Source organism: Trachypithecus francoisi, unplaced genomic scaffold (assembly GCF_009764315.1).
Source record: "Trachypithecus francoisi isolate TF-2019V2 unplaced genomic scaffold, Tfra_2.0 Lachesis_group8, whole genome shotgun sequence".
NCBI classification, from domain to species: domain Eukaryota; kingdom Metazoa; phylum Chordata; class Mammalia; order Primates; family Cercopithecidae; genus Trachypithecus; species Trachypithecus francoisi.
Window position 1 is genome coordinate 63929689 of NW_022681473.1, and position 20287 is coordinate 63949975.

The window sequence follows — 20287 nt, forward strand, 5'->3', positions numbered from 1 at the left end:
TGCAACTGGTCTGGCCCAGAGATTATCCTCCCTTCACCTCTCTTCTTAGGAAGTGAGCACTGGGGTATAATGGTGCTGGATGTTGGGAGACATGAGATCCAGCCTCTACCATGGATCTAGTGGGCTTTCTCTGGGCCTTGGTGCTAGCCTGCAGAATAAGATAAGTGAGTGAGCCTAGAACTTAGGAGGCTGTTCACAGAAGAAGTCAGACCCTGGGGATTTAGTTTATGCATATAGGAGGGCATCCTCTACCTGATTTGCCATCATTCTGAAGCCAGGAGTCGCATTGACTTTCTGGAATGATTTCCGTTGGAAGTGTTATAAAGAGCTAAGGGCAATACCAGATGGGCTTACCTACTGACTCCTATTTCAAAAATGTGATTTTAAAAAAAATTGTTTTAATACTTACCAAGTGCCTTTTCCAAACCCTAAACTTTCATATTACTTTTCCAAGCTAATCTTTACCTGTGGGATAGTATTATTTTCTTCATTTTTACTGATGGGGAACTGGAGGCTCAGTGAACATAAGTGACTTACCCTGACATGATACACTTGAGACCATAACCCAGTTGTCCAATGAGGAATGTTCCTGTATGAAGAATATTCAAGGGAATTGGGAGAGTTCCTAACCCAGGAAAATAAGCAGACCAGGAGGATACAATCCATTATGTTCCAGACTCTAGGGGACCGGGGAAGGGATTTCTGTGACTTATGTAAGCCTGACTTGAAATGTACCATTTTGAACAGGGCTGGGGACTTCCAGAGCCTTGTTCTGCAATGCAGGGAAGCGCTATGTTGCCAGTAACATTGCTTGAGATTCTTTGGGGAAATGGTGCCGAGCAGCATGCACTATGGCCCCAGAGACAAAACTGGGACAGGTCTTAGCTGCATCTCAGGAAGGAGCTTTTCCAGGCAGAGCTGCCCCTGGAGGGAGTGAGCTCCCTGTCCCTGGGGCTGTGCAAGCAGGTTCTGGCTCCCTTCCATCAAAGAGGCCACAGATGGGATCTCACTCTGAAAAGAAATTAATGACAGCTGCCATTTATTTTGCCTCTTCCATGTTCCAGACGTTAAAATAGGCATGTTATTTACATTGTTTCCAACATTCACAACAACTCCTCATAATACATAATATAATGATACATAATATATAATATAACCTCATAATACATAATATAACCCTATTTCACAGGCTGCAGCTCAGAAGTGACCCAAGGTCACACAGCTAGTGAAGGAAAGGGAGGCCTGGCCCCTGGCTCTAAAGCTGTGCTCTCCCTCCAGCATGCTGCAGTGCAGTCTCCCATTTCATTAGGAATATGATTCTAAGGTTAAGTCAGAGCTAGGATCAAAAACTGGCCTGGAGCAGGTATATGAATGGGTATTGGAAAATCAGCTGTTCTGATATTCCAGGGCTCCTGGGAAAACTGGCCGGGAGACAAAGTATACAGCAGCCCTTTAGCATGGCCAGAATATGAGTAGCACACTACTCCCAGTCCAGAGCACACACCTAGGACAGTTTGACTCCATCAAAGGCTTTCTTCAGAGAAAGTAGCTGCCAGTCCCCCTGCCCACACTGCACCAAGACATCCCTGACCGTTCCTGCAGTTGGGGTCCATCAGCCCTCTCTACTCTGTCTTCCTCTGTGTCATTAGCTCCCACCTGCTTTGACAAAGGCTGCTCAGGAATGCTTGTCAGGATGCCAGCTACTCCCTGCCTGAGCCCCACCAAGTCCAGCTGGGGATGCTGTGGCAGACAGCGTGATGTATGGACCCCACCCCCATTCATCTCCTTCCTACCCCTAGTCACCTTTGCCTACCCATGCCTTTGCTCCCTAAGCTAATTCCCTCAACACTGACCTCCTGCCAGCCTGATGTGAGAGTGTGCCTGTCTCTTCCACTATCAGCTCTTAGGACAGAATCCCAGAACAGGTAAATGAGGTTTCAAGATTGGTCCAGAAGAGAGCAGGGGCTCTCCTTGACACACAGTGAGTTTGTTCAAGGTACTAGGCCTTGAATTCCATAGTGTCACTCAACAAGCCCTTATCCTGGGCTTAGTCATGAGCAGGTCTCTGGGGTGAGGAGCTGCCCACTGGGAGCTCCCAATCTCAATACAGAGACCAAGGTCACAGCAGTGAAACATGTAGGACCAGGAGGGTCATAGGGACCCAGATCCTACCAGGTGGTAGCAGAGATCTTCTAAGGCCAGAGGCAAGTCCCCAAGAAGCAGGCACTAGGACCAGGAATTATCTTGTCAAGTGTTGCCTCTGCCAGGGAATATTACAACTTTGGATGGCAGGGGTGGGGGTGTACGGTGAATGAGCAGCTAGTGCCAGGGCTATCATAGGAGCTGATAGGCACATAGTTTTGACATTAGGAGGCAGGAAACCACCGTGCTAATTCTATCTTTGCCAGGTACTCACTGAGTGTGACCTCTAGCGCATCACTGTCCTCTCAACCTTGGTTTCTATATCTATAAAATGGGAATAACAAATTCTGTCCTGTATTCCTCTTGGAGGGCTGTGCAGGTTAAATGAAATAACAGGTATATGAACTGCAAAGAGCTCAGGAGCCACATAAACAAGTAACTGCTGATCCTGGGACACATCAGGGAAGGTTGAGTGACTGCCTGTATTGAACGCTGATCAGCACCTTCCGCCATGAGCTGCACTGTGATTAGGCACCAATGACTAAAATACATTTGGTGGAGGGGTGAGGTTACAGGGGTCTGAGCTCAAGCAAACCTGGGTTAGATGTCTGATTTCTCTTCTGCCAAGCTTAGAGTTTTTGATCATGTCTTGAAACCTCTTTTCAGCCAGGTTTCCTTGTCTAGAAGGGAGATAATGGCTCTTTGCAGGGTTGCAGTGGGAATCAAATGGGAATGTTTATGTAAAGTGCCTGCGACTGTGGCAGCCCACAAATGTGTTTTCTTTGTTGAGTTTTCCTTCAGTTTCCCGTCATTTTGTTATGCCTTTATTTGTAAGTTAAAAAATAAAACACAAAAAGAGGAATTTCCATGGAGGAGATTGAGCCCCACTAGAATCCTAGTTCTGCTCCTTACTCATTGTGAGGACCTGGGAAGTCCCTGCCTCTCTCTCAGCCCAGGTTTTCTCATCTGTAACACCAGGAGTTCCACCAGGGAGTTTCTCCAGGGCCTAGCCTGGGAGGTACAGGATGCTACCAAGTCTGTGAGCCCCTTTCAGGGAGAGGACCCTTCAGGCTGAGCTGGGTAAGGAGGGCCAGGCAGGGATCAGGGGAGGGAGAGGAGAGTTGTGGGAGAGGGACAGCAGGATTCAGAGGTGGCAGTTCTGTCACCACCATGGGCTGGCCTGTGAAGGGAGCAGGCCCTGTTCAGGATGCCTGCCTGCCTGTTTTCCCACAGCCTGCTAAGTTAATGCCAAAACAAAATACACTTGCTTGCTCCATGCCTAAGGGCAGCAGGCCAAAATGAGTGTCCTGGAGGGCTGGCAGACACCCTGGCATCCTGCCTGCCCTCCATGGGCATCTGCCCTTCCCCTGTCTGCGGTACCACCCTCAGCCAAAGCTGGCCTAGGGTGTGGAGAGGAGGCTCCCCAGGGTCTGCACTCCTCCTCCCATTTGTAGTCTTCCTAAGTGGACACCTCCAACCCCTACACCTGCCTGTCTTCCCAGTCCAGCCTTGGCCCAAGACATGATCTAATTCTCACTATGCTGCTGTGGGCAGAGCACATGGCATCAGAATGCTAGGAGCTGCTGTCGGTCACCATGAAAGGGAATTCCCCAGCTCAGGAAAGCTCTTCCAGCAGAAGGGAGCAGGTGGTGAGCCTCCCTGAAGAGATAGACGCTGCCAACGCTGCAGACAGAGCCAATCGTGGGGTAGGAAGCGTCAAATCTACCACCCCCGGCCCTCTGTCTGATGCTTGTCTACATTGTGTACATTAATAATAATAGCTCATGCTTTATAATAGTTACTATGTGGCAGACAGCCTTCCAAGCACTTCACATAAAAAAAAACTAACGTAATTCTCACAACTCTGAGGTAGGTACTATTACTAGCCTCATTTTACAGATGAGTTATGTATGCCTATGGTCATGCAGCCAGTGGCAAACTGAGATGTATACCCAATTATCCAGGCTACAGGGTCTGTGCTGTTAACTGCTAAACTAATCTGCCACCAAAAGATGATATCCCCCATAAAACCCAGGTCCAAACTTGGAACATGACGAGATGCTTGCCTTAGTACCTTGGAATCCAATCATCTTTCCAACTTGCCTAAGCTGAGAATCACCAGGGGGTGCTTGTTTAGAATACACAGTCCTCTGTCCTTAGCCTCCAGCCCCCGCTCTGAGGATTCACTAAATTTGAAGTAGGAGGAGAGGCAGCACCTGACATGTGGAAATCATACCATAAATGCCTGTTAAATGAATGAATGCTTCTGACTTCTCTGAGCCTCTGCTCAGAGAATTCATCTCTAAAATAGAGTTACAGCTACCTACCCTCCCCCATTTCCAAGTGTGGCTGTGGGTTAAGCCAGTGTGTGTGTCTGCTCCAGCTTTGCTGGCTGTGGGAAGTTGTTTATAAGCATACCCGGCTGGCTCCTAATAATAGCTGTAATAATAATAGCTGACATTTCTTGAATGCTTAGGGGATACCAGGCACAGCTCTGAGGGCTTTGACTGTGTTAACCCATTAATTCTCACAATACTCAATGATCTTGATTGTAAGAAGGAAGCTAAATCACTTGCCTGAGATCACACAATTAGTAAGAGGTAGGCTATCTGAATACAGACGGTCTTGCCCCAGTGTCTAGAGGTTAACCGCTCCATCACACTTACCAGAGTCACCCAGCCCTTCCTCATGGGAACTGGGCTGCCACCGTTTAACTGAGCAAATGATTTCTGTACCTGTAGTATTTTAGGAGGGGAGAATAAAAAGTTGAATTAACAGGTACCCTCAATCTAGATGGAGAGACAAGATATAGAATTCCCTAATGATTGTTTGAGTCTGAGTAATTCCAAAGCACAAAATCAAAGTGCTGTCATTGTTCCAAGTGGGGGAATACTGCTTCTGTCTAAAGGAGGGGCCCACGAGGGCTGTATTGTAAGTGGGCCTTGATGCATAGGAGGCAGGCACTCCCCACGGAGGGACAGAGAGAGCAAAAACCACGAGCTGAATGGGCCTGAGCCATGTTTGGAAACATGGCTCTATCCATATCTCTCTTGGATAGAGAATCTTGTGAAATTAGGTAGATGGTATAGCCTTGGGTGGCCCTCTTGAATGTCTGCTCACAATTTCCTCCTTCCTTCCTTCTTTCCTTCTTTCCTTCCTTCCTTCCTTCTGTCTTCCTTTCTTGTTTGTTTGATTGAGATGGGGTCTTGCTCTCTCACCCAGGCTGGAGTGCAGTGGCGCGATCACAGTTTGCTTGCTTGCAGTATTGACCCCCTGGGCTCAAGCAGTCCTCTCACCTCAATAGGAATTGGGACTTCAGGTATATGCCACCATACCCAGCTAATTTTTGGTGGTGGTTGTTTTTTGTAGAGATAAGGTTTTGCCACGTTGCCCGGGCTGGTCTCGAATTCCTGGACTGAAGCGATTCACCCAGCTTGACCTCCCAAAGTGCTGGAATTACAGGTATGAGCCACCGCACCTGGCCCTGCTCACAATCTTAAAAAGCAGTAGTCTTTTATGGTTTTATCACACTCTGTAGTGGGCACAAATATTGGCTATCTCACTCATCCTATCAATGTCACCATCCCCCTAGACTTCTGGGAGAAGATCTTGTTTATGGCACCCAGCAGGCGTACTGGATGGATGGATTTGAAGGTCTGAAGACCCAGAGGTTTAACAACAGTGGAGCATTAAAAGTGGGCAGCCAGGTCATGGAATACAAGACCCAGTTGGCAACCTAAGGGAGGATGTGCCTAAGGGCCTGCACAGGCCTCTCCTTTGCTCATATTCAGCCTGTATCCTCACCTGCTGTGCTGAGCCTATGACCTGGGGGAGGCTTGTGAGTGAGTGGTCCATAAGGAGAGGATGGGGTGTGTCTGAAAGACAAGACACCCTGGGCTTGGTCACACTAACTCCAGTACCTTTCCTGTCTGCACGCTGGGCACTCAGCTTCCAAGTAGAAGTGCACTTAGAAGCTGCACATCTCAAACAAACAAACAAACAGGCACATCAGCATATTAGCACATGCTAATAGGCTATTTTGACCATGCACCTACTGCTCAAGACCCTTTTATGGCTGCCCACTGCCCTCCAAATTTAGCCCAAGCTTTTTAACCTGACATTCAAGGCCCTTCACTGTGTGAAGGCCCTTCAGCCAGCCTACACAACCTCTTCTCTCAGTTCTACCATTTTAGGTACCCTTTGTTCCAAAGACACAGCATGTATGTACACACACACAAACAACACACACAACTTTTCCAGCAACTCATCAGGCTCTTTAGCAACTTCATACATCTGAATATGCTGTTCCCTCTGCTTTTAACACCCTTCTCTCTTTTCTCTGCAGGATCAGCTTAGGGTCTTGGTTAAGAGCTTGAGTCAAGTTCCAATTCAGACTGACCAGTTGGACCTTTGGCCCTGCTGCTCCCTAGCTGTATGGCCTTAACTCCATAATATGGATGCTGTGTACCTCTCCAACATCAGCTCACGGCATCTCCCCTCCACCATGTTCTACTATGTTCTGCCCTGGGCCTGTTTGGCACAGCTCTGACTCCCTCTAGGCCTGCATCACTATGTATATTGGTATAATTCGGTACCCTTGAGGCCTACGTGCCTCTGTCAGACTCTAGTCTGTCACCATCAAGACCAGAAAGTGCTTTCTAGATAGTAGCCGAATGACTCTGAAAATAAAGCTTCACCTTTTCTCTCTGGGGCAACTGGAAAAACCTTCTCCAAACCAGCACTGATCACAGAGAAGTGACTACATCAAGGCCAGAGGCATCTTCCAGATATTCCATCTGGGTGAGAATCTTTCAGCCACATCTGGAGACCGTTAGTCTCCATTTGCACCCACACCCACACCCTACACTATGCCCCAGGAGGCAGACCCCTGTGGGCTGCCTCATCAGGCCTTCTTGCCAACTGGCTTCCACTTGGGTCTGGACATGATTCCTGACCCCTTTGAGTACTGGGCCGTAAGACTTTTCCACTGTTGCCAGCCTCTGGGCGGGTGCCTCAGCGTCCTTTTGTTTGTTCTCTTACCCTGCCCACACCTCAGTACAGTAGTCCCCTCATTAAAGTCTCTTCATCTGAACCATTAGGGGTGAACTGCTTCCTGCTGGTCCCCAAATACCTGACCCTGCACCTGGAGATGATTGATCTGAATGGGCAGATCCAGGTAGAGGGTCAGGTATTTGGAGACCAGCAGGAAATAATTCACCCCTCACGGTTCATAATCCCTACAAAAAATAAAAAATTAGCCAAGCTTGGCAGCACATGCCTGTGGCCCCAGCTACTCACAAGGCTAAGGTGAGAGGATCATTTTCGCCCAGGAGCTCCAGGCTGCAGTGAGCTGTGATGGTACCCCTGCACTCCAGCTTGGGCAATGAGGCAAGACTCTGTCTCAAACAAACAAACAAATGAAAAAAACAGACATAATCACGTCAAGACTTGCCCCAGAACAAAGAACCCACCAGCGCAGCCCATGAACAGCCCCTCCCCATGTTCATGCTTTGGGTCAGGCATACTCAATGCTAGCTTCTCTGGGCACGTGAGGGTCTGATTCTGACTTACCAAGAGCTCTTGGGGGCAGAGTCAGATGAGACAGGGGCACATGTAGTGAGGTGACAGTGAAGTAACAGTGACTACTTTGGTGAACCAACATTACAGAACAAAACAGGCCTCAAGGCAAAACATGGTCAAACCACTGCTCAGGCAGCATGAGCAGTGCAGGTCGGTGTAGGGGAAGCCAAGGAACTTGAGCTGCTCAGGGTGGCCTCGCTGGAGGGCCTACAGGACCTGGGCAGTATCCAAGGGATGCTAGAAATGATGGGATGGGACATTGGGAGGGGTGGGGAGTAGGGAAGGAATATCTCAGGAAAAAGAGTTGAGGCCTGGCAGAAGAAAGTGGGTTCTCTGAGGGCAGAAGCAAGAGGCAGGGGCTTGGTCAGGCATAGCTCCTCACCCTGCCCCATCCTGGAACAGGTCTCCAGCCTGAGGACAGGCCCCTAGCATCCCCCACAAGCCATCCCCCTACTTCCTTCAACTGGAAGTCACCCCAACCCTTTCACTTCCCTTGCTTACCACACCTGCCCAGACCACAGCCACAGCAGGGCTCAGGTTTCAATTCTTGTTTCATCCACACCTATGTAGTCTCTTGAAAAGTTTCCATTTCTTGACAGGGGCTAGGCCTGACACTCACCTGATACCCTCAATCCTCTGCCACTGCCTCTTTACAATTGTTTCTGCCTGGCCTCTGCCCTGTACTTTGGTCCTCTGCCCTCCTAGCAGCCCTAGCAAGCCTGCTAATAGGCTATTTTGACCATGCATCCACGGCTCAAGACCCTTTGATGGCTGTCCACTGCCCTCCAAACACATTCAAGGCCCTTCACTGTGTGATTCCAGACAGACTATGCAACCTCATCTCTCAGTCCTCCCATTTTAGGTACTCTTTGTTCCTAACATACTGCATATATGTACACACACACAAACACACACACACAACTTTTCCAGCAACTCATCAGGCTCTTTTTAGCAACATCATACATCTGAATATGCTGTTCCCTTACCTTTTCTCTACTTGATAAACTCGTATTTGCCCTTTAAACCCCAGCTCAAAACCCCTGCTTCTGTGACGTCTTCCTCCTTCTCCTAAGTCAGAATTAATCCCCACTCCTCCTCTGGGTCTCTGTAACTTTGTTCAGATCTTGGTGATAGCAGCAAGCATAAGCAGACCAGTCTTCTAGACTTCTATTTAGCCATGTCCTCTTCTGAATTCCCCTTCCTTTCAAGACTCTGGCCCCAGGTAGACCACTTAATAGATACATGACCTTGGGCAAGTTGCTTAACCTTCCCTGGATCTCTGGATTAATGCTGAATTAGTGCTCTATGTCCGCAGCTTTTCGGCACCTATACATGCGTTGATAATCACAATTAACCCATGATTCTGTAACTATGTCCCACCAGGCTGTGAGTCCCTTGCCAGCAGGGTAACAATCCAGGTTCCTTGTGACCAAATTGTCTCTGTATCCCCAGTGCCCACCATTCCAGAAACCCTTATTGCACAGGCAAATTTAGCCCAAACTCCATTTTTGCAAATGGAGAAACTGGACCCAAAGAGGCACAGAAATTTGCCTAAGGTCATGAACCAGCTTCAGAGCATTTTCCTTTGCCCTCCCTCCAAATCTGTGGGCCAGCCTCTCTCCAAGGACTGTCCCTGGCCTAAGCTAGGGCTCTGGACCAGAGAACAGGCCTGCACCAGGCCCCACTTGTCACTGTCCTATGGACTCTCCCCGTAAAAGCTACCAGATGCCCAGACAGTTTTACTTCCCTCCTGGTTGCAGAGACCATGCTGAGAGCAACTGTCAGACCTCAGACACTTCCGTTTCACCCAGAACCAAACTTCCTTTTCATATCTTCCTTAGGCAGCAAGGAGACCACGGGCCACAGCCTCTGCACCAGACCCTGGAGAGTTTTGTTTTTCCCTGGGGGCTCAGCCCAGACAGCTGCAGTAGTGAACTCCCCCTAGGGACAGGCTCCTTAGGGGGAGGTTTGTGGCAGGAAAGTTTGTGGCAGGAAAGCCTGATTACCCAAAAACCCTAGAAACTGGAGTCTTGACCCTTGATGATACCTCATCTGACGTGTACGGTTGGGGACAGAAAGGCCTCACATAAGGAAACTCCTGGAGAATCATAAGCCCTCAGAGCCCTTGGTGTAACCTGTTCATTTTACAGATGGGGAAACTGAGGCCCAGAAAGGAATTTGCCAAGAGCAGATATGCAGTGATGTACCCAATGCTGAACTTAAAGGTTTTGATCCGTGGTACCTTTAGTTGCTTTCGCCCATGTAATTTATTTCTTTCCTTCTCTCCTTTCCTCCCTCCCTCCCTCCTTCCCTCCCTACCTCCCTCCCTCCCTCTCTCTCTCTCTCTTTCTTTCTCATTCGTTCATTGCTTTTGCCCATATAATTGCTTGCTTGCTTGCTTGCTTGCTTGCTTGCTTGCTTGCTTTTTTAGACAGAGTCTCACTCTGTCACCCAGCCTGGAGTGTAGGGGTGTGACCTCAGCTTACTGCAACTTCCACCTCCTAGGTTCAAGCAATTCCCCTGCCTCAGCCCCCCAAGTAGCTGGGACCACAGCATGAACAACCACACCTGAATAATTTTTGTATTTTTATTTTATTTATTATTATTTTTTTTACATGGAGTCTCGCCCTGTCCCCCAGGCTGGAGTGCAGTGGCATGACGTTGGCTCACTGTAACCAAGCGATCCACCCCCCCTTAGCCTCCCATAGTGCTGGGATTACAGGCCTGAGCCTCCACGCTTGGCCTCTTTTCTTTTTCTATTTCCTTTCCACCAGCCTGGCAGATGCGTCCTCTCTCCTGCCTTGGTGAATACCTGTCTGCCTGCAGCAGCAACTTCTCACCCCCAACATTGGCTGCCAATTAACCTTTAAACCTTTTACAACCAGATCACCATAGGCTTCATGCTCAAAGTGTAAAGTGAGAATGTAAAGTATGAGTAAATGGATTCACATCAAGGTTTTGGGGATCATCTTAGATACTTAGAGGCCTTTTATACTTAGAATCTGGTTTCTGCAGCAATTCTTCAACAGAGAGAAAAATCCAGACATAAAAATGGGATTCGGGCCAGGCACAGTGGCTCATGCCTATGATCCCAGCACTTTGGGAGGCTGAGGCAGGTGGATCACCTGAGGTCAGGAGTTCGAGACCAGCCTGGCCAACATGGTGAAACCCTATCTCTACTAAAAATACAAAAATTAGCTGGGCATGGTGGCATGCACCTGTAATCCCGCTATGCGAGAGGCTGAGGCAGAAGAATCGCTTGAACCTGGGAGGCGGAGGTTGCAGTGAGCCAAGATTGTGCTATTGCACGTCAGCCTGGGTGACAAGAGGGAAATTCCATCTCAAAAAAAAAAAAAGAATGGGGTCCAGGAATATGTTTTCACTGCTCTTTGTCAATCCTCTCTCCAGCTCACATTTTACCCACACACTCTTGGAGGGTGCCTCTGGAAGGACGACAACAACTTGCCCCTCTATTTTTCTCATGTTGCTAATTCATTATCATCCCTAAGGGTGGAAAGGGCATTAAAGATCAGGCAGTTCAACTCCAAGTTCAATTCAGAAATTATTTCCTCCATCCATCCTTCTGCTCCAGAACCTTGACTAACTCTTGCCAGATCCAGTGCTTGGTGCTGTGAGATCCAACAGGGTCTTGCCTTCAGGGAACTCACATCTGAGAAGGGAGACAGGCATGTAAAGAACCCCTACAGTGGAGTGTATAATATGCCAGAGGGGAGAGTGACCAGGTTTCTCAGGGAAGGAGATGCTCTCCTGGGATCATGAAGGATGAATTCACCAAGCAGGGAAATGGCAGAAGAGCTCCAAGCAGCTGTCAATATTCCTACCACCAGGACTTGCCCTGTCAAGCAGGCCACTTCTTATTCAGACTCCCTAACTTCTGCACAACCCCTTGCCTTTCTCTCAGACTTTATTCACCCACTTTGCCTGTCAAAAAACATTCCCAGGCACTTCATCTGTAAAGATCCTGTACTGGGTCCTGGAGACTCCTGGCCTTGAGGAGCTCACAGCTTGGTGGGGGATGGATGCATAGAAAGCCAATGACCACATAGTGTAGACATAGGAAGGTCAGAACTGAGGAGCCAGCAACAAACGCTATCTGAGCCATCCTTGGGAGGACAGGGAAGACTTTCTGCAGGAGGCGATATATAACCTGACATCTGAGCTATGGAATATCCTACATCCTCATAACACTCCTTTAAGGTAGGCCTTATTATTCCATTTTATATATGATAAAACAGGCCCAGAAAAGGGCAATGCCTTACCCAAGGTCACATGATTAGTGAGGGGGATAGGTATGCATTCACCCCTGGTTACCCAGCAGCAGAGGCGGAAGTGGCACCATTGGAAGAGCTGGGCCTCAGGGGCTAGGACAAGAGATGGAATGTTCAGAAGCACGGAGGGAGGAGCAGAAGCTGAGAACCTGGAGCTGATGGAACCTACGGGTTGTGCCATCTCTCCCAGACACATAGTGGAGCAGAGAAGGGACAGGAATATCCAGCAGGGCATCAGCTTGCAGCTTCAGGTCAGCAGAGCTGGCTCAGTCCTTAGACACCATCTTATCCAGCCCATGGGAAACAGGTTTATCCAGGGAAATTGATGAGGATGCATAGTATCACAGTGGCTGACCCTGGGCTAGATAGAATTCAGAGGCTCTGTCCTCCAGCCCAGTGCTCCACCCATTGCCCCAGCTGCCACTACATTGTTCAATCCAATCTACGTTTAGTGATGGTGTGCTCTGGATTGGACACTCTTCCAGGCACCATGGAGACCACAGGGATCCTTCCCATCACTGCTGTGAGGAGCTTTCAGCTGCATGGGGGAAGTCAGATTGGGCTCCAAGACCTAGACTCCAAGTAGCGTGTGGGAAGTGAGACAGCAGCAGGCATGAACACAGTGCTGGGGAGTAGGGTGAGGAGGACCTTAATGGCACAAGTGCCATGAGCAATCCTTAGACTTCATATCTCCCATCTGTCCCAAGAAGAGACTGGAGTCAACAATCTCTGAGGTCTGCTAGTTCAGACAGTCAAGCCTCTACCCTCCTTTTCCTTGCAAGGATTGGGAGGCAGGGCTGGCTCCAGCTTCTGGTAGGCTAGGGAATGGGAGGCGGAGGAAGTGGCTTGAGCTGCTTGAGCCACCCCCGCCTGCCCACCCCAGGGCTGTCCCATTACTGGCAGGGAAATCATAGACTCAGCGCTCAGACATCTAGGAGGTGCTGGGCAGCCTGTGTATTTTTAGAAGACCAGAGGCAAACATGCCCGGAATCCTGGGTGTTGCTGAGCCAAAGAAGCTGGGAGGCCAGCAGAGGGTGAACCAGAAGAGGTGGCCTCATCCCTGGTCCTAACTTCACCAAGGTCAGCTGGTCTTGCCTTTCCCCAGAGGCTAGTGCTCCGGCCTATGGTGTGCAAGCTCTGGTTCCCCAGACTTGTCACTCACTTCTGCTTCCTTCTGGGCAGTCAGATGCAGAGACGTTACAGGGCCTCAGGGAGAGCACTTGATCTCTTGATTCATTCAGCCAGTTCTTTCTGTGCTTCCCATGGTCCAGGTGAGCTGCTGGGCTCTAGGGATACAGAATAGAAAGGAGGCAACCCTGGAGGGGCTCAGATCTGTTGGGTAGGGGGAGGGATGGTGGGAAGATGGGAACACAGACAGTAATAACACCTTGAGATCACTTTGGAAGAAGAGGAAGTATGGGCCTGAGGGAGCTCAGAGGGTCCCCATCTCCCAGGGTTGCCACAAGGACCAGCTGATTATCTGTGGACAAAAATGTAAGCTGCCAGCTAGGGGTCAGCTCTGGGTATAACTAAGCTGTGATTATCAGTCCTTTCTAGAGCCATGCCTTTTCCTTTAGCATGATTTCTGAAAGATAACATCTCAGAAGTAGAATACAAAGTAAGAATATATTTTCAGCTGCTGACTTATCAACTACCAGAAAAAGACAGCCCAGTTTGCACTGACAGCTCTGTCCCTGTCTCCTTCTCCCCATCCTATCCCTTCCAATCCCACCAGGCAAATCCACACTATCATATTACAGATAAAGACTCAAGTTCCAAAGAGGCAGGTCCAGCCCAGGTCAGCTCTGAGTTGTCTGTGACCTGCAGATTCCCAGATGGTTGAAACCACAGGAAGGACGCTCCCAGGCCTGCCTTTCAGAGGAGGAGGGCTGGGGCATGGGGTGGGCAGAGGGCAGGAGTCCAGCCCCACACTGGACACCATCACAATTGACACTGCACCTTAAACCCGGTCTGTCCCACTCACTCCCCAGGATTGACTGACCTTACAGCCCAGAATTTCTCAAACTGGTCTCTTCAGTTTCGTGAGAGTTTCCAGCCTTATTCATGGATGTCTGCAGATATGCTACCTGAATTTTTTAAGTTTTGTACATTCACTTTAATGATAATCTAAACACGTTAATATGAAAATATTCTGGCTTGACTGGAATGCGCAGCATCTTATGGAAGAGGCTGCTCTAAGCATCAGTGTCCATGTCGGCATTTATCAGCAGACTAGTTCCAAAGAATCTAAGGGAACCACATTTAACGTCAATGCCGTGTCTCGAACTGACTTAATCAAGTTTGAGACTCATTGCTCTAGCTAAAATGCTTATTTCCTTCCTGTAAGGTCCTGGGTAGAGAAAGAAGGATCTCAGTTAGGATCAGAGACATGGGTTCTAATTTTGTCTCTGCTTCTAACTCACTGAATAGCCATGAACAATTCCCTATCTGTGTCTCGTTCTAGATCTCGGTTTATTCATTTGTAAAATGGGAAGTATGAATTAGACTATCCCTATGGTCCCTTCTGGCTCTCACATGTCAGGATTCCAAATTGTGATTGAGCTGCCCTCTCACAGTCACCCCCACCCACCCCACATCCCCGCACCATCCCCACTGAGGCCCAGTGCTGCCGGGGGCTCCTGGGTAGAAAAATAGAGCCTCTGGAAGGGCGAGTGTCAGGCAGATGTAAAGGGGGTGGCCTGAGTGGGATTGAAGGTCATCAGGAAGAAAGCCACCAGGCCAAAGAGAGTACTTAGACCCAGCCAGGCTGTCAGCTGAGACCTTCCTCCTTAGGCCAGGAAGGCTCCTCCCAGGATAGTGGGGGGTCAGGAACCCAGCCCTCACCTGTGTGGGATTCTCCTCTAAGATTCACTGTCAGCCATCCACCCTCCTACCTCACAGCACTGCCAGGAACCTAGAGCAACATTCTCCTATAACCCCCTTCCCCATCCCAGCTCACACTGGGGTCTCAGGGAACAGAGCCTCCAGACAATGCCAGAACCACCTCACAGACTAGACCTTCCTCAGCTCCCATCCTTTGGGCTTGCCCAACTTCTATAGATTGCCTAGAATTCAGATTAGGAGTTCCCTCTGTCAGGAAGCTCTCCCAGATCCCCCATCCCAGGCAGGCTCAGGGCCTTTATCCAACCTGCCATCTGTACTATCCTCTGTCCCTGCACTGATGCATCTTAACTTTCTGTTGATCTCTCCCTCCTGGCTCCTAGCTGCCTTTGTTAATTCCGACATGGTGGTGATGACATCCTTCTCACTTTGCTGGGAAAAGATTTGAAGCTCTGTCCCTTGGCCAAGGAATTCTAGACCTGGAAAAGCACCTGGAGTAGTGGGAAGTTTTCTCCTGACCTCAGGGCTCAGACATGCCTGCCTTCCAAGTCAACACTTAGCAGCACCAGGGGCAGGCTTTTCCTGCAAAGGACAGTTTGCTGAACAGATAAACGAATCTGGGCACCCTACATCCAGGCCTATCAGTTTGTCCTATCTTGTCGTTCTCTACCCTAAGGAGTCTTCTGGGGACACAGGCCAGAGGAGTGATGTCACATGGGAGGACAGGGCCGGATGGGAGGGAGGAATGGGACTGAGGAAATGCTTGGGGAGTAGGTGGGGTGTCCCCATCACATCTAGGTGGAGGTGGCTATGTCTTCATCTGGGTGTGAGACCATCCTAGCTTTCAGTGGCCTGGTGCCCACCCTAGCCCAGTTGAGGAGCCTTCAGAGGCCAGAGGTCATATGTCATCACCTCCCAGAGAAACCCTGCCCAGCCCCAAAGTTGTCTGTTCCCAGCATACCAGCCCAGGGGAGAGAAAGCATGGGGCAGTGAGTCACGAAAGTGTATGGCTTTGGGCAGATCATACTCCCATCTGTACAATGAAGAGGTGGACTCTGTAAACCCTAAGGGCTCATCTGGTCAGGACAGTCTGTAGACAGATGAAGTAGAAGAGACTGCTCCTGTGTGCAGGTGCTGGCTGGATGCTCCCGTGTCTCTCGTCCCATCTAACTGCTTGGCCAAGGAGGGAAAAAACTCCATGGAAAGCTTTCCCTCTGCTTGAGGCAGAGAAAGGTGGCGTGGATATTTTGTATATGTGATAAAAATATATGTGGAATATAAAAATTACCATTTTAGCTATTTTAGATGTACAGTGATATACAATGCAGTGTCATTAAGTACATACACAATGTTGTGCTCCACTATCCATTTCCAAAGCTTTTTTTTTTTTTTTTTTTTTTTGAGATGGAGTCTTGCTCTGTTGCCCAGGCTGGAATGCAATGGCATGATCTCGGCTCACTGCAACCTCCGCCTCCCAGGTTCAAGCAATTCTTCTGCCTCGGCCTTCTGAGTAGCTGGAATTACAGGCACCCGCCATCATGCCCCTCTAATTATTTTGTATTTTTGTAGAGATGGGTTTCACCATGTTGGCCAGGCTGATCTTGAACTCCTGACTTCAGGTGATGTGCTCTCCTAAGCCTCCCAAAGTGCTGGGATTACAAGTGTGAGCCACTGTGCCCAACCCATTTCCAAAGCTTTTCATCATCCCAAACAGAAACTCTATAATTATTACACATTAACTCCCCATTCCCCTTCCTCCTACCCCTGGTATCCTCTTATTCTACTTTCTATGAATTTGCCTTTTCTAGGTACTTCATATAAGTGGGATCATACAATACTTGTTTTTGTGTGTATCTGGCTTCTTTCACTTAGCACAATGTTTTCAAGACTCACCCATGTTGTACATGTGTCAGTACTGCATTCCTTTTTAAAGGCTGAATAATATTTCACCTTATGGATATACATTTTGTTTAGCCATTCATCTATTGATGGAAAATTGGGTTATTTTCACTTTTTGGCTATTGAGAATAATCCTGCTGTGAACATGGGTATACAAGTATCTGCTTAAGTGTCCTTTCAATTTTGGGGGGTATAGACCTAGAAGGGAAATTGCTGGATCAACAGGGTAACTCAGTATTTCACTTCTTAAGAAACCACCAAACTGTTTTCCATAGTGGTTACACCATTTTACATTTCTACCAGCAGTGCACTATATCCAATTTTCCTATATCCTTGCCAACATTTGTAATTTTCCTTTGAACAAAAAATTATATCCATCATAATGGGTGTGAAGTGGTATCTCATTGTGGTTGGCCTGGCTGTTTTCTTCAAAAAGCATATTTGGCCAGGTGCAGTGGTTCATGCCTGTAATCCCAACCCTTTGGGAGCCAAGGCAGAGGATTGCTTTGGTGCAGGAGTGCAATACCAGCCTGAGCAGACTCCTGTCTATACAACAACAACAAAAATAATAATTTAAGAAAAAATTAGCTGGGCACAGTGGTGCACACTTGTAGTCCCAGCTACTTGGGAGGCTGAGATGGGAGGACCACTTGAGCCCAGAAGTTCAAAGCTGTAGTAAGCTATGATTACACCACTACACTCCAGCCTGGAGGACAGAGCAAGACCCTGTCTCTAAATAAAAAACAAAGCAAAACAAAACAAAAACTGTATTTTAGCTACAGGGTTCTTTTATCAGAGGAAAAGTTACCCAAAGGCTACATGAAGCCTTTGGTGAGGAGCTGGTAGTGGTTAACTGGAGGCAAGAAGGGCAGGTAAGGTCGCATGGGGCTGATAACTGTGCATGTGCATGTGCGTGCATGTGTATATGTGTGTTGAGGGGGTGCTCATGTGTGTGTGAGGGCACTTTCTCTTGGTCTCCCTCTCCCTGTCTTGCCCCACACAGAGGTCCTTTCTGAGGAACCCAGTGGCATAGTATAAAGGTCCCTGACTAATGGTCACTGAAGTCACTTCCTTTCTGGGGTACTTACCGGGAGGAGGCCATGTGTAACAGGGGCAGGAAGCTTCTCTCTTTCGTCCTTAGAGGAGGACTTAGCAAGTCACCTTGGAGGAGGCCCTCTCTGTTCTATCCACCACTTGAGTTTATCAGATGTAAATAGCGCCTGGGAAAACAAAACAGGACCTTTTGTGACCCAACAAAGGCCACCGCTCCCAATATCAAATGGGATGCAGAGCTGAAGAAAAAGGCAACATATTTGGGAGGAGTGCGACATGGACAAAGGAGCCCTAGGGCACAAATGGAAGAAGGCCCAGTCACTTTCCTTGTGAGGTTCCAAGTTATCTGGCTGCTAAGATGGCCATCCCCAGTGAGCCCCACTTGTCGGAAGGAAAGAACCCCTGAGCCTCCAAGGATGGGGGCCTTGGACTGGTGGCCAGGCTTACCTCTGGGTTTGAGGACCTAGAAGCTCCTCTGGACCTTCCTCCTGGTGAAACTTACCAGAGCTCAGGAGTGTGAATGAGAGCTTGGATTTTGGGGTCTTGTGTTCATGGCTGCTAGGGCTCTGAACAGTAAGATGGAGCAAGATTGGGGATCAACAGTGCCTTTGGTGGAAAGGAGTTAGTCTAGTCCCTGTGGGTTTTGAGCACTCCTGTGAGATGGGGGAAGGCCTCCAGAGGGCCATATTGGACTTCCTGCTAATAAAATCTTGTGGAGCTCAAGCAACTAATGGGGAAAAAATTTGACCATAGTTTTTACCTTAAGCTGGTGGAGGGACCACACAAGTTACATGCAGTTCTCAAGTTATTTGGTTCTCTAGTTCCAGAGGTGGGGCAGGATGAGGGGGACCAGGAAAGTATATTATTCCTTTTTGCACCCAAGCCAGCTCAAGACAACCCTGGGGAATGGGAGGGAAAGTCTCTGGGCCTCTTTCCTTACTTAGGTTTCCTTCGTGGGTCCCCTTCAAGAGCCGCTCCTCATCTTCGGGATTCCACTATGGCCCCTTGCCTAGGTCTACAGCCCATGATAGTACTCAAATGCTCAGGCTATTTCCTGTTCACTCTCTCTACAAAGCTTATCCAGCCTGGGTCCAGGTTCCTCCGTTCCCCATTAGGAGCACTGAGCTCAGCTAATAGACCAAATTGACCAAAGGAGCTGATGACAACAGTTGGTTAATCCAGCCACTAAGGGCTTCTCATGCAACCCTTCCCTGACTCCATTCGCATTTCACCAAGGATCACAGTTACTCCAAAGGCACAACAATCTGAGCAAAAAGTTGCTGGAATGTACTGCTTCAACAGCCTTTCAGCTCTGTTGTGCAAAGAAGGTGTAATTCTACTGGTGGAATTTTAGGCACTTTGAAAGAATGTTTGGGAAAATAGTTTCTTGCAAATAGGCAACCTTTGCTCACCCACAGAGAAGACAGCATTTTCTGCTTACACATGAGGGAGCCCACGTGAGGCCCAGCTACAGCTGTGACCTTCAGTTCCACTCCCTAGGCCAAGACGTTAAATTCAGATCACCCATTAGTTCAGAAGCAGGTTAGACCAGTCACTATGAGCATGTGCCTGGTCAACCAAACTTGGTTATGCAAAAGGAATCTTTAGTCTGCAATGTTTTGCACACCCAGCACACAAATTAAAACATTTCTTCTTGACTACACTTGAAAGGAAAAGAAAGAAAAGCAGGATAAAGGGCAAGATAAGAGAAGACAGCAAGTGCCGAGGAACTGAATCCTATCAGCCACCAAACCTTCATTTAAGCAGCCTGCTCATCTATGACCTACGTTTATGAATTCTTTCTTGCAACCAACCAATCAACCTTCATTCAACTAATCAGTGAATGAACCAGTCTTCATTCAATCAAGCATTCTGTATTTATTGGAACTACTAATTTCATTCATTCATTCACTTTCTCTAACAAATCAACCTTCATTCAACCAACAAAAGAATAAGTAGTTATTCATTCTTCATTTATTCAACTAAGTATTCCAAATATCAAAGCTCAGGGCTGCAAGAGACCTCAAAGACCTCAAAGTTCAACTGACTGCAACCTTATAGGAATTCTGTCCATTACAACCTTGCCAAAATACATAGCTCATTACCTTCAAAGTTTGCCTGGTCTGTTATGGAGCAGCTCTGACTGTGAGAAAAGTATTTTAAAAGCTGAAATGGAGTCTGCTCTCCTTGTAACATCCATACCTGGTTCTGATACTTCCTTCCAGGCCACCAGTAACAGCTCAGCTTCTGTTCTTGGAGACCTTGTCTGCAGGTAAAGATGGAGATTATGTCCTCTGCAGCCCCTTCTCTCCCTCCCCTGTCCCTATGGGTGATGTTCCCTTGTTGTTCTAGCCTCTCTCCTCTGGTCAGGAAGGTACCACTCAGTCCAGGGCTTTCTCCTGGTTTGGGATTTGGAATGGGAGCCCACATTCTAAGTGTGATGTGGTAAGGGGACAGTCACCCCCAGTTCTGAATGGACCAAG

The 20287-nt window shown here is 48.4% G+C and overlaps 1 long non-coding RNA gene across 1 annotated transcript; it reads right to left on the minus strand.

Moving 5' to 3' along the window:
- Positions 1 to 11206: 11206 nt before the first annotated feature.
- LOC117080826 lies at positions 11207 to 17951 on the minus strand. The gene is made up of 3 exons (XR_004435968.1): positions 17840 to 17951; positions 13174 to 13297; positions 11207 to 11392 (listed from the first exon to the last, which is right to left on the minus strand). It is a non-coding gene; the product is annotated as an uncharacterized LOC117080826 (long non-coding RNA).
- Positions 17952 to 20287: the final 2336 nt, after the last annotated feature.